Raw genomic sequence first — 14,594 nt, forward strand, 5'->3', positions numbered from 1 at the left:
GGTTCGCGCTCCCCTGCAGCAACCCGGATCCGCTCCCCCCGACACGATTCGGGGGCCGGCTCAAACGGGGTGCAGGGGCCTTGCGTCCCTCCTTGTCTCGATCCACAAGGAGAGGGGAGCAAAGGCTCTACCCAACCGCTGCGAGCGTTGATCCTTGAGAGCGCTCAGAGGACCCGACCTGCCGCCATATCAACCCACCGGTGCTTGATTTTTTTAATGTGTGGAGGTTGGTGCACGGCCAGTCAACACACAGTCTTCATAGATTGAGGTTCTAGCAGTGGTGTGGTTACACAATGAGAGTGGCTTCTCAGTCTGTTGCAGCCTTCTTCTGCCTTCACAGCCGTTGTAACATGTACCATGTTATCCTCCGCCTGCTCCACCGTTGAGGTCTTTAGGTCTTCGGATTGTTCTTGGTATGGATTCCCCCTGTGGCCACTCCTGGGAGTGTGAGACGCCCGTGGTTGTGCCCACAGGTTCATTGGAACACGCAAGCCCCCTCACCACGTCAAGGTAGTAGGAAAAGAGGAAGAACACATTGCAGATAGATGAACTCAATTAAAGGAACAACAGCCCTGTGCTTGAAAGACTTAAGTAGGGCTGTTGAAAACAGTGTAGCTTGAAGGTTGTTTATTTATTAGGCCTGTGCAATCAATGAGAAAAATGTTGCAGGGGGGAGGGAGGAAATCATTTCTAAAGTGTTTCTAAAATATCGTAAGGGGTCCTTATCATAACTATAATTATGTAACAAAATTTTTGTTACTTTTTCATTACATATTTGCACAAATGGGGAAGCTTCTGGGGCTCCTTTCTCCCTCATTTTTAGAGCTATCAGGATGAAACTTGCTACAATTGTAGGACACATTTACCACTATTGCACCCCAAGTTTCAGAACGTTTCACACAATCACTGTTTTTAAAAAGTTTTTATGAACAGCATTTTTTAAAAAGAAACCTACAAGAGCAATCTCCTCAAATTTCTATTATCAATGATAGAACATAACCATTGTATCATTCCCCCTAAGTTTCAGAAAGAGTTGTACATTCACTGATTTTTAGGGAATTTTAACCAACATAAACTTAACAGTACTATTTCACTGGAAGACCCCAGGGGCCATGTAGTCCAACATCCTTCTGCCAGGCAGGAAAAGCACAGTCAAAGCACCCCCAATAGATGCCCATCCAGCCTTTGAACTAATAATAGTGATAATGATAACAAGAAACCTACTAGTTAAACTTTGGAGTTACTACCTCTCAATTTTGCCTACCTCATAAGGTTAATTCAACTCCCAACAATTCCCCTTTATCTCAAAATCCCTTTAGAGAATGAACATGGGTTTCACCCCACCAAAACCTTCAAGGAGGAAGATGAGGAAGAGGCGCATGGTGGCTTTAATGCTGACAGCCCTGGTATTCTGAAGTGAACATAATTCTTAGAAATGTAGTTTGGGAAGGTGAGGACCTTTGTGACAGAGAATTCAAAAGGACCCACCCTAAACTACATTTCCCAGAATTCCACTCACTTCAGAATACCAGGGCTGCCCAAGTTAAAGTCTCAATGTGATGGTCTCTGCATCTCTCTCTCTGGGCCAACCATGTGCCAGAGGGGTTTCTACCTTGCCTGGTTATCCAGATAGGCATCCCTCCCTCTCACCTGCCTGCCTGCCCCAGGCCCCCCTCATCATAGCTTTGGGGGCCTTTGGGGGAACCAAATACAGATCTATTGGGGGAGAAGCAGCACCCGCAATAGAGACCTCTTCTGAAAAGTCATAGGTCAGTGTTTTGAATCTTAAGTATTTGGCGTGAGCACCACCCACACTTCTTAATATTGTGACATATTATGAATCTCACAAAATAGATCCAACATACGATACACAAATGACTTTCTGCACAGCTCTATTATTTATAGCATTCCTATATATCAAAGTTGATTTGCTGGCAAATAACAACAACAACAATTAACATTCAACCAAAGGAGGGGCTGATTCATGTTTCAGGATAGTAAGGAAATTGGTTGGATTTGCATTATTGTATGGAAATACTGATTTCACACCTTCCAAGACTAACAACTAAATTGAATGCTCCAGAAAGCTATTCATTTGTGAAATTCCTAAGGCATTTCAGAATGTGAAAATTACACAAATCCATGGGTACATTTCAAAAATTGGCATAACTAATAATTTGGAGATTTGAAAAATCTACTCAAAGATGAAAACACAATTTATTTATTTATTTATTTACAGCATTTATATTCCGCCCTTCTCACCCCGAAGGGGACTCAGGGCAGATCACATTACACATATAGGCAAACATTCAATGCCTTTTAACATAGAACAAAGACAAACAAACATAGGCTCCTAGCGGGCCTCGAACTCATGACCTCCTGGTCAGAGTGATTCATTGCAGTTAATTGCAGCTGGCTTGCTCTCCCGCCTGCGCCACAATTAACACAAAATAATCAACCTTCCATCTCTCTCATGTGCATCCTAATGTATACACCAGAAAACCACATAGATACAAATATGTGCCAATTTCTATGAATGGGAAAAAAGTCTTGCAACTTTATATTATTTATTACAGTACTTGTATCCCGCTCTTCTCACCCAATAGGGAACTCAGGGAAACTGAGAAACTCAACAAGAAGAAGAGTAATATTTTTTCACATCCCTACCAATCCTTCATTTATCTTTGCGTCTAGGTTTCCTGAAAAGGGCAAGGAAGGCAGGTCCACATCCTTATGGTAACAAGTACTTTCTTGTTTGCTTGGCAAGGTGGTGTTTCTTGATAGAGAAACTTTTCAGTTAAGTTCATCCCTGTAATCTGCCATCTATCTTCTTTGAATTCAGAAGATTTAAGGTTCACACCTAGGTATCTCTAGTCCAAAGGATCTTAGGTAACATATCCCAGGGTGGGTCTACATGGGAAAGAGAAAACGAACTTACCTCAAATCTATTGCTGGCTGTCCCAGTGATGTTAATTAATTTCTGGTGAGCATTGTGCTTTTTTGTGGTTAATTCCAACTTTGCCCCACTTTTAACAAAATCAAGGGATACTCTGGAGCTTGCTAGAAACTCCAGAGCAGTGGTTCTCAAACTGTTCTCCGTGGAGCCCTTAGAAATAATGTGGTGTGGGGCAGGCCCAGGAGGGCGGGGGTTCAGACAGGGCTCTCTGTGAAGAGCAGCTTGGTGGCAGTGGTAGTGGGGGTTCCATAAACTGTGGGTCAGGGGGCTGGGGCGCAGAGGCAGCACTGGTGGGCAAAGCAGCCTCCAGGCCATGCAGGGGGTAACCCAGGGCTGGTTGCAGGGCCCTTTCTGGAGGGAGCAGGTCCTTGTCCACCAAGGACTCGATGGAGAAGCAGCACTTGGATTCTGCCACCACCGTTACCATCCCCATCAGGAGCTGGAACATGCTGAGGCTATTGACCCCAGCTGTAGAGGGCTTCCTTCCCTTCCTTTTCCCTTCCCTCTTCCATCTTTCCTTCTCCTTCTATCCCCCTCTCTTCCCTCCACTCCCTTCCCTCCCTCGTCTCTCCCTTCTCCCTTTTCTTCCCTTCATTCCCTCCCTCTCTTCCCCTTCCCTTTCCCCCTTCCCTTCCCTCCCTCCTTCGCTCCCTCCCTCCCTTTCCTTCCTCACTCCCTCCCTTCCCTTCTCCTCTTCCCTTCCTTTCCTTCCACTTCCTTCCTGCCTTTTCTCCCTTTCCTTCTATCCTTCCCTTCTCTTGCAGATCCTTTCCACCACACCTTATGTGCTTCCAGAACCTTGTTCCTGTCTGGAAGAGGGGCAGTGGACTCAATGGGCCCTAGGGTTTCTATCATTATCATCATCATTACAAATGCTGGATGGCCAGCTGTCAGGACCCAGGCTACGGAGCACCAATAACCATGCGCAGAGGCCGGATTCTATCTAATATCTTTATTAAAGGAATATATAAAGTCAATAAAAACAAGTGAAGAATAAAGTTCAGAAATAGACCTTTCAGGAAAGGTCAAATATAGTCCAGGAAAATAATGTCCAATGTGTGATATTAAGGTCCAAAGTTATAATCCAATAACCGAAACACACACTTTGCCAAGCAAAGTGTGAGGAATGACAAGGTCTTTTAGTCCATTGAAACTTGACAACAAGGCTTGGAAACAAACTAGATTCTTGGCTAAACAAGGCTTGATATGAGGCAATAAGAAACAAGAACATGACGATATGAGGCCGGGCTGTGGCGCAGCTGTTGAGCAGCTGCCTTAAATCACTCTGACCATGAGGTCATGAGTTCGAGGCCAGCCCGTGGTGGGGTGAGCACCCGTCAATTAAAAATAAAAAATAGCCCCTGCTCGTTGCTGACCTAGCAACCCGAAAGATAGTTGCATCTATCAAGTAGGAGATAAGGTACCACTAAAGTGGGGAGGCAAGATTAACTAATTTACGACCTGGAATGAGGAAGTGAGGAAGTGCCATCAGTGTGGATGATGAAGCAGCTGCTCCCCCCTGTGGCCAGAATCGAACATCCCCTCAGAAGAAGGTTAACTTGCCTCTGCGTGTGTCTCTCAGTCTCTGTTTGATGTGTTTATGGGCATTGAATGTTTGCCCTATGTGTGTTATAATGTGATCCGCCCTGAGTCCCCTTCGGGGTGAGAAGGGCGGAATATAAATACTGTAAATAAAATAAATAATAAAATAAGAACAAGGTCCGTGGCGAGGTCCGGGGAACAAGGCAGGCTTGGAACTTAATCCTGGAAACAAGGAACTGGAGTTGCGTAGTCCACACATGATCTCACTCCTCAAGCTGACGAGTTGACTCCGCAAGATTTCCTTCGCGGCAAAACACCTAAATAGGGTCTCGTTTCCCGCCAGAAGAACACTTTCCCTGGAGAACTAGAAATGAAACTCAACTCTGTCCAGATGCATGACTCCTTAGAATTTCCCAAGGGAAGCAAACCTAATCAGCTAATTGTTTGGCTGCGATTCTGGCGCTCCGGCGATTCGCCTCCCTAGTTCCTCTATCTCTATTATAATTGTCCCTACGAGAAAATGGGGGAGAATTCTGCCCAAGGCTTGTTTGGCTGACTTCTTGAGGGCGAACATCCTGCAGGTGCAGGGGCTCCGATTCTGGCTGAACCGGTGGAAATCCCATGTTTTCCTCCTCATCTGCCACCATAGTACTAGGAACGGGACTACAAGGCCCATGAGACATCACACCAGCAATGCTGGATGGAGGTGCTTTGATTGTGCTCTTCCTGCTGGGCAGAAGGGGGTTGGACTTGATGGCCGAGGGGTTTCTGTGATGATGATGATGATGATGATGATGATGATGATGATGATGATGATGATGATGATGAGAGCAGTAGTATAACAAGGGCTGGGTGTCTATCTGTTGGGGGTGCTTTGATTTGTGCTTTTACTCCATAACAGAAGGGGGTTGGACTTGATGACCATTGGGGTCTTCCACTGAAATACTGTTAAATTTATGTTGGTTAAAATTTTTCTTTATTTTAAATATTGTATTGTTCTTTCTTTCTTTTTTGCACTACAAACCAGTGCAATCTTTTTCATGTTCTTTTCAGTTAGTTCACACAAACATTCTCCATCCATCTGCCACTGGCCCAGCCCATCTGTCAAATTCTAAAACACAATGCGACTCCTGTGTCTGATATATACATTATATATAATACATAATACATAATAGAATATATGAACATTTCTTGGGGCTCCATGAGAAACTTCTCCTCCAAAAAGGTCGCTGCGGCTGAAAAAAGGTTGAGAGCCCCTGCTCTAGAGTATTGTGGAACTTCATGACAGTTTGGACTACTAAACTGGGTCTAATTCAGACTGATCTGCTGTCTTGATGGACACTGTGTCATCACACTTTCCCTACTCTGAATAGTGCAGGGGATGGAAAGAGCTCATCTTGTGTGGCCATCATTACTCCCAGCCACCCATGGAGCTCTATTTGAGCTCCTGGACATTGCAGGCTGATATCAGAACAGGCACCTGCATGAGCAAGAAGGAGGGGCTGTTGATTCAGTGCTCAGTGTAGACTCACCCTCAGAAATGATTGAGTTATAGGTAGTACTGGGCTGCTCAAGTTAATTACTTGCTTTAAAATGTTCCCCATCCACATCTTTTTTTTACTATTGCAAACCATGATGCTCCCTTCCCACTCCACCCTATCTCATTCTATTGCCATGGTGCAATTGCAAGCTTGAATTACAGTGAAATTCTTAAATGATATAGGATATAAGGTCCATCTTTGATTAACAGTCACAACTGTCTATTCTGAAGACAGATATATTGGTGTGAGGCCTAGAGTCCATAGTACTAACCTTTGGATATGCCTCCTTTTCCCAGAGAGACTGTGAGCTTCACTCACAGACATAGTTATAACATAACCACAGAGACCTCACCGTCTGACTCTCTCTGATGCAGCAAACCCTGGCATCAAAATCATCCTTGCATGTTTTGAGCTTGACCTTTAAAGTGCCTTTCAGACTGAGGATGGTTGGGCAGGTACTGCTGATAAATGAATAAGACGATTAGATCACAAGAAGAATCCTGTCACTAGCAGGGCATAAAAGCCATAGACATCTCTTCCCTGTTATCTTCTTCAAACTAGTTTCCAGTGCTGTTTTCTTTAACCATTATGTCTAAAAAACTGATTAATAATAATAATAATAATAATAATAATAATAATAATAATAATAATAATAATAATAATTTATTTGTATTCTGTCCTATCTCCTCAAGGGGACGAAGGCCGGTTTCCAACATACAACAGCAAACATTCAATGCCTCCATAAAACAAACAAATACATACTGACATAAAATCACAGGAAAACCCCACATATGAAAACAGCAATTAAAACCTAACATCAAATTAAAGCTAATATCATGAATTAAACCTAACATAAATAAATTAAACCATACATGCCTGTTTGCATTACATTTAACAGACCTCCCCTTTATGAATAAATCTTCTGCATTTTGAAGACATCATCAAATATAATGGTCATTATATCTAATGAGTGGTCCTAACAAAGAACTAACAAGTTGCAAGTAAATTCCTACTTAGTAAGAGGGATATCATGATGTCAAATTCCAAAATGATTATTATAAAATACATTAATGTAACAAAAAATATTATATACATATATATTGAAGAGCATAGTTACTTAACTGATGTAATAAATACCTCTTTAGTTGCTTGTAAAAGAAGTATATTATTATTATTATTATTATTATTATTATTATTATTATTATTATTATTATTATGCTTATTTAAATCCCGTGTTTATTCTCCACAAGGTAATGTGCAATTCCACATTAATTATAACCTGTGATACTTTATAACTTTAGATGAAAGTTAGACGTACATCTAAAAAAACATGAAATTCTTCTAGAGAAAATGGTTTTATCAAGTTTGTTTCCTAGAGTTTGCTTGCATGCCTGTTTGTATTACATTTGTTTTTAATTGATCCTATAAAGAATTGCACAAGACTTTTATGCTTTAAAGTTGTACATCCTTTGCTCATGCTGCGCTCCTTCAGGGGGCCTCAACCAAAAGATGTAAATATAATTCAGGCATTTGCCATGTGCTGGCTCTCCCTAAAAATAACCCCCAAGTTTGTACTACTATAAAAATAGCCTTTCCTCCCTCCATGTAACAAACTTCATGGTTGGAAGTTTGTTACATCCAACCATGAGATTTTTGTGCATTTGGAATCAGTGGGGAACCCTTTTTATTCACAGCAGGTTGAATTGTCTTTTTTTCCCAAGGAAAAAACATAATATTTTAGAAGATCGTGACTCCCAAAGGTGGAGGATAATTAGGTGGCCTTGCACAATGTTCTTCATAAAGAAAACCCACTGGAATAAAGCAGAAGTTCTCATAAACTCACTAACAAGAGATATCCATCCATAAAACTAGAATGGCAGATATTGATGCTGTATATCAGTCCTGCAAAATAATGCACACATTACATAGTAAGTTTCAAGGAGTCATGGAAATGCCAACAATACCTGGATCTTATTGCGTTGGGATAAGACCTACAGAGTTATGGAACATAATGGAATAAATATATGGCTTGGTCCATAAAGAGCATACCTGCCTGTTTCTTGTTGGAAGGCTTTTTGTGCTCTGAATCCTGAAGACATCCAGTATTATACAGGCAATTCCCAAGTTATGAACAAGATAGGTAATGTTGGTTTGTTCTTAAGTTTAATTTGTATGTACGTCGGAATAGATACATTTTTAAAGTGTAAATCCAGCCATTTTTTAAAAGTTTAAGATAGCATAGAGAAGGGTTAATAACCCTGTGGTGTTTGTTTTGCTGTCTGTAAAAGGTAAAGGTAAAGGTTTTCCCTTGATATAAAGTCTAGTTGTGACCAACTCTGCGGATTGGTGCTCATCTCCATTTCTAAGCCAAACAGCCGATGTTGTCCGTAAACACCTCCAAGGTCATGTGGCTGGCATGACTGCATGGAGTGCTGTTACCTTCCCGCCAGAGCAATACCTATTGATCTACTCACACTAGTATGTTTTTGAACTGCTAGGTTGGCAGAAGCTAGGGCTAACATGGGGAGCTCACCCCATTGTCTGGATTCGAATTTCAGTTGGCAAGTTCAGCAGCTCAGCGGTTTAACTTGCTGTCTGTACTCCTGTTCAAAAGATTTCACATCCCTATGATAATTGGATTTAGAAAAAAATGGCTTGTTGTGGAAACAAGGATTGGTGGGAAAACTTCAGTGGAGATCCCTTTTCGCCATAATAACATTTTCAGGAGTGAATTTTTCTTTCTAGGGGTAGATTTCTCTCATTCCATGTTGTCTCACCCTTGTTTTTAACTATGAGTTATTTTTAAGTCAGATGTTGTAACTTGGAGATTGCCTGTACTGGCAAAAATTCCCTTTTGACACCCGAAAACCAACTCTAAAGGACTGGTTTTCAGACATTCAAGCCACTTTGGGAAATCACAGAGACCTTCAGTGGGAAGGACAAGGGTTCTTTCCAAAATTCACCTGATTTGACCATTTGCTAATGGAAATTCATCAATAAACCTTTAGGCTTGCTCAAAGAATTCGATTTCCCCGTTTGTCGTTACTAATTCGTTAGTTTTGTAACTTGGGAAGCAATATTCAACCTAGATTGTCCAGTCGTGTGGATCCCGCGGTTTCAAACCGCGATAGGCCCTTTTTCTAATGTCGTCGTTTTTTTTCGTTAGGAAAACAAGGTTTTGTAAATCACCCAAACTTGTACTGGGGCAACCTAGATGTTGTTTCCACCTTGTGGCCAATCAGAGAGCACGTTTAACCCAGGGGAGGGGCTTGTACGTCCTGAATGAAAAGAGGCTGCAGGGAGCCTCGTGGCTCATTTGGCTCGGGATCTGCAGAGAGAGGGTGGTTGGGAGTGAGATTCCAGGCAGGCAGGCAGGCAGGCAAGATTTTAGTGCTGCGAGTGCGCACAGCTTCCTTCCTTGGCTGAGCTAAAGAAGACCGGGAGAAAGGGTGGGTGGGTGAGGAGGAAAACGGGTGGGTGGGTGTTTGTGGGTTAGGGTGTTTTTTCAAAGGGTCTGTGGGCTTTTCCCCCCCAGCAGCTTGGCGTTTGCCATTTGCCCACCAGCCCTGCAATTTTTCTGCTGCGCCATATTGCCTCGTGCGGGGTGGGCTTTTTTCTTTCGGACAAAAAGGAGTTCAGCAGCTTTTTGGGCGTTTGATTAGGAAACTTTTCTTTGCATAGGCATTAAAGTGAGTTGCAAATAGAAGAAATCAAATTTACCAATTTTCATTTTGCAAAGTCTGGCAAAACTCCCCATAATCCACCGAAAAACAACATGGGCAAAAGGGAGGGTGTATTTGTTTTTCCCTCTTTCCTTTCTCTGAGCTGCTCAATTTGGGCTTGCAGCATATCTCTTTCTCCTATCAACCCTAGCAAAGTCTGGCAAAAGGTAGCAAGTCCCATCATCCTCCGCAATACCACTTGGTTTGGGCAAAAGGGAGGGTGTATTTGTTTTTCCCTCTTTCCTTTCTCTGAGCTGCTCAAGTTGGGCTTGCAGCATATCTCTTTCTCCTATCAACCCTAGCAAAGTCTGGCAAAAGGTAGCAAGTCCCATCATCCTCCGCAATACCACTTGGTTTGGGCAAAAGGGAGGGTGTATTTGTTTTTCCCTCTTTCCTTTCTCTGAGCTGCTCAAGTTGGGCTTGCAGCATATCTCTTTCTCCTATCAACCCTAGCAAAGTCTGGCAAAAGGTAGCAAGTCCCATCATCCTCCGCAATACCACTTGGTTTAGGCAAAAGGGAGGGTGTATTTGTTTTTCCCTCTTTCCTTTCTCTCAGCTGCTCAAGTTGGGCTTGCAGCATATCCCCCATGTCTATCTCCGCAGTTAAGCCCCCTCCCTGCTGCTTTGGGGAAAGGGGCAGGGGTGGGAGCTGCCCGACGGTGGCCGGCTCCCCAGGGGAGTGGGATCCAAGCCCCCATTTTGCCATCAGGCGATAAATCAAACCAACGTCGCACAAATCTTACATTTATTGGGAGGGGGAGGGGCTTGACCACTGTGGTATAATGGCCTCCAATCTGGATGCCTAGGGAAAGTCATTGCGCATTGTGGCAGCACAATGTGTCTCTTGGCCACCAATGTCCTAACATTTTGACAGATTTACGGGCACTGAAACAATGTTACACAAGTAGAAGAAGGACTTTCACAGTCAAGGAACCCCTATTGAACAGGAAATAACAATTCAAAAGCAGGAACAGATTTTTGCAATTGTTAAATAAAGTTTTTTAATATGAACTATGAAATTGTGCAATACATCTTAGGAAAGGGCAAACGCTCTGCAATTTGGCGAGCAAGCAGGGTGGATTGTGTTCTCCCACTGTACCAAATTTGATCAGTATAGCTGAAAAAATGAGTGCAGGAGAGCCCCATAAAAGCCCCCCCCCGGGCTGTTTTGGGCCACTGCGCATGTGCGTCTGCCATTAACGAATTACTTTTGAAACTAACGAATTTTCGTTAATTTCGAATTTTTTTGTGGGCAAAATTCGGAAATGACATCAGAAATGAAACGCTACCCCCCCCCTACTTTTGAAACGAGTTTAGAATCAATTTTTTAGTGGATTGCTCAAGCCTATTGTACATGGAGCACAGACTAAAAATGTCCCATTAAGAAGTGATTTCATATGTATCCTGTTGCAAAATCCCCAATAGAGACTTACTGCATATCTCCCAGATGTCCACTAAAACAATTACAGTAATGTTATTCATTTTGCTAGTTGCCCTTTATTCATTATGTCATTTATTTTGTTATTACTCATAATTTTAGGGGATGATCAATCTAAAAGCTTTTTAATAAGCCAAAAACAGGAGAAAAACTCTCAAAACAGCTTGAGAAAGCATTTAGCATCTCAACCCTTTGGGTTTGAGAAAGGCGGGTTATAAATGTAATAAATAAGTAATAGTAAGGGCAAACATTTAGGAGTAAACCTTATTTCTTAGGAAAAGTAAAGTTGCTACCAGCCATTACATGGTTTGCAAAACAAACATTGTTACATTCTTGCTGTTGTTACCTCAAAAGGAGATACAGTGGACCTTGGAATCTGCCGGGCTACACCTTTGTATATAATGCAGTGATATAATCCATGGATGCTCAAATCTGTTATATACAATGACAGAGTGAAATGGTGTCCTTTATATAAAATGGCAAAATCAAGGTTTGCTTTTTAGATTTTTTAAAATTTTAAAACCAGTGATAGTAAAATCCATGTATATAGAATCCATTAATGTTGTAGGTTGGCTGAATGCTATTTCTATATACCAGTATGTAGATTCTTCACAATTATGTAATTTAAAGGGCCTTGTGCTCTAATAAGACTCTAGGATCATCTCAGAAAAAAGGAAAGCTGTACATGGGCAGTAAAGTAAAAGTGATGTAATGAGTATTTTCCATTTTAATACAGATTTTTCTTTTCAGTATGAGGAACACACTGAGACAGTCAGAGAGTAGAGAGCATTTCTGGGATTTAGGAAACAGAAAGTGCAATTCTTTAATGGACCCCATTTTTGCTTCATCTTTGTCTTCTTTCTTCATAAAGGCTCTTTCTTCATAAAGGCATTATTGGGAGTTTTGCTCCCAATAATTTTGCTCTGGGCAAAGTTTTCTAGCCCTGAACCTTCATGGACACTTTGCACAGCTCTGATTAATATTTGTTACTTCTTGAGGAAAAATGTACCCTTTTTTTCCTTTTCAGCTTGATTTTTGGTTTATGGACATCTTTTAATGAATCTAGATTTCTTAGATTCCTCTTCCCAAATCAGATTTTTTTTTCCTTTTCAGCTTGATTTTTGGTTTATAGACATCTTTGAATGAATCTAGATTTCTTAGATTCCCCTGCCCGTTCTTCTTTATTTTATTTATTTATTTCCTGGTGTAGCTTAGACTTCATTAATCTTCTTATGTTTTTTATGGTTTCTCCCTTTTTATCAGAAGTTTCCTGGACTTTATATCATTCTCAGCACCTACTGGAGTCTTTAACAATTTGTCTCTTGGAATATATACTCATTTCAAACTGGCTTCAGAGCAGGATACAGAGTTGAGACTGTGATGGTCACCTTAGTGGATGATCTCTGTCTCAACACCAACAGGGGGAGTGTGTCTGTGTTGATGCTTCTAGACTTCTCCGTGGCCTTCAATACCATCAACCATGGTATCCTTCTGAAACACCTGGAGAGGACGTTTTCATCAGCTACCCCTTGACTAGGCAGATGACTAGACAGAAAAAATGAAATGCAAAGATACAGAATGGGGGATGCCTGGCTCGATAGCAGTACGTGTGAAAAAGATCTTGGAGTCCCCGTGGACAACAATTAAACTTGAGCCTACAATGTCATGTGGCAGCAAAAAAAAGCCAATGGGATCTTGGCCGTCATAAATAGGAGTATAGTGTCTAGATCCATGGAAATCATTCTGTCTTGGTCAGACCATACCTGGAATACTGTGTCCAATTCTGGGCACCACAATTTAAGGGAGATGTTGACAAGCTGTTATGTGTCCAGAGGAGGGCGACTAAAATGATCAAGGGTCTGGAGAACAAGCCCTATGAGGAGTGGCTTAAAGAGCTGGGCATGCTTAGCCTGCAGAAGAGAAGGTTGAGAGGAAACATGATAGCCATGTATAAATATGTGAGGGAAAGTCATAGGGAGGAGGGAGCAAGCTTGTTTTCTGCTGCCCTGGAGACTAGGACACAGAACAATGGCTTCAAACTTCATCTGAACTGTAGGAAGAACTTCCAGACTGTGAGAGCTGTTCAGCAGGGGGCTGGGCTGTGGCGCAGCTGTTGAGCAGCTGCCTTAAATCACTCTGACCATGAGGTCATGAGTTCGAGGCCAGCCCGTGGCGGGGTGAGCACCCGTCAATTAAAAATAAAAAATAGCCCCTGCTCGTTGCTGACCTAGCAACCCGAAAGATAGTTGCATCTATCAAGTAGGAGATAAGGTACCACTTATAAAGTGGGGAGGCAAGATTAACTAATTTACGACCTGGAATGAGGAAGTGCCGTCAGTGTGGATGATGAAGCAGTTGCTCCCCCCTGTGGCCAGAATCGAACATTCCCTCAGAAGAAGGTTAACTTGCCTCTGCGTGTGTCTCTCAGTCTCTGTTTGATGTGTTTATGGGCATTGAATGTTTGCCCTATGTGTGTTATAATGTGATCCGCCCTGAGTCCCCTTCGGGGTGAGAAGGGCGGAATATAAATACTGTAAATAAATAAATAAATAAATAAACTCTCTACGTCAGAGTGTGGTGGAGGCTCCTTCTTTGGAGACTTTTAAACAGAGGCTGGATGGCCTTCTGTTGGGGGTGCTTTGAATGCGATTTTCCGGCTGCTAAATGAGCTGTTGTAATTTAAAAATCATGTGAAGACTTATCTCTTCTGGTAGGTCTACCTAGTAGACAGCCTTTAAACATGAATTTTAAGTGTCCTTTGTTTGATCTCTGTTTTCTCTATTTTAGTATGTGTTTTGTGGAGATACATTTTGGTGTATCTATTTTGTAGACATACACTATAGAAATAAGTTTTAGTGTGTGTATATGTAGTGTTTTGGTTGTGCTTATGTATTTTAATTGTAACCTGCCTTGAGCCATGAGGGAGGTGGGTAATAATAATAATAATAATAATAATAATAATAATAATAATAATAATAATAATAATAAATAGTATGACTTCCTTTGTCTTTAGGAATACAGTAAAATCAAATAGGGCATTATTCCTAAATGGTAGTTTTGTAAAGGTCTAATACATAATAGCTAATTTTGCATGTTTTAGGTTTCATTGATACTTTAACCCAAGTTATTCCATTTTGCACTATTCATTCATTGTATTATGGTTTTTTTGAAATGCATTTCTTTTGTTCTATACTTTTGTGTGTTTTGTGCTTTAATTTCATTTCATAAGCCTGATTCCTTGTGTATGTCTTTCAAATTTATTCATCCTTTGGCATCTGTGGTAATATTCATTTGCCTACTGGGACAAACTGCTTCATTTCCAGTCATAAAATGAAAAGTTTGATTGTCTTCATGCATTATTATCAGGACAGCGGTGGGGACCACTCTTTCTGGGC

The sequence above is a fragment of the Anolis carolinensis genome, chromosome 1 (assembly GCF_035594765.1).
Source record: "Anolis carolinensis isolate JA03-04 chromosome 1, rAnoCar3.1.pri, whole genome shotgun sequence".
Taxonomy (NCBI): domain Eukaryota; kingdom Metazoa; phylum Chordata; class Lepidosauria; order Squamata; family Dactyloidae; genus Anolis; species Anolis carolinensis.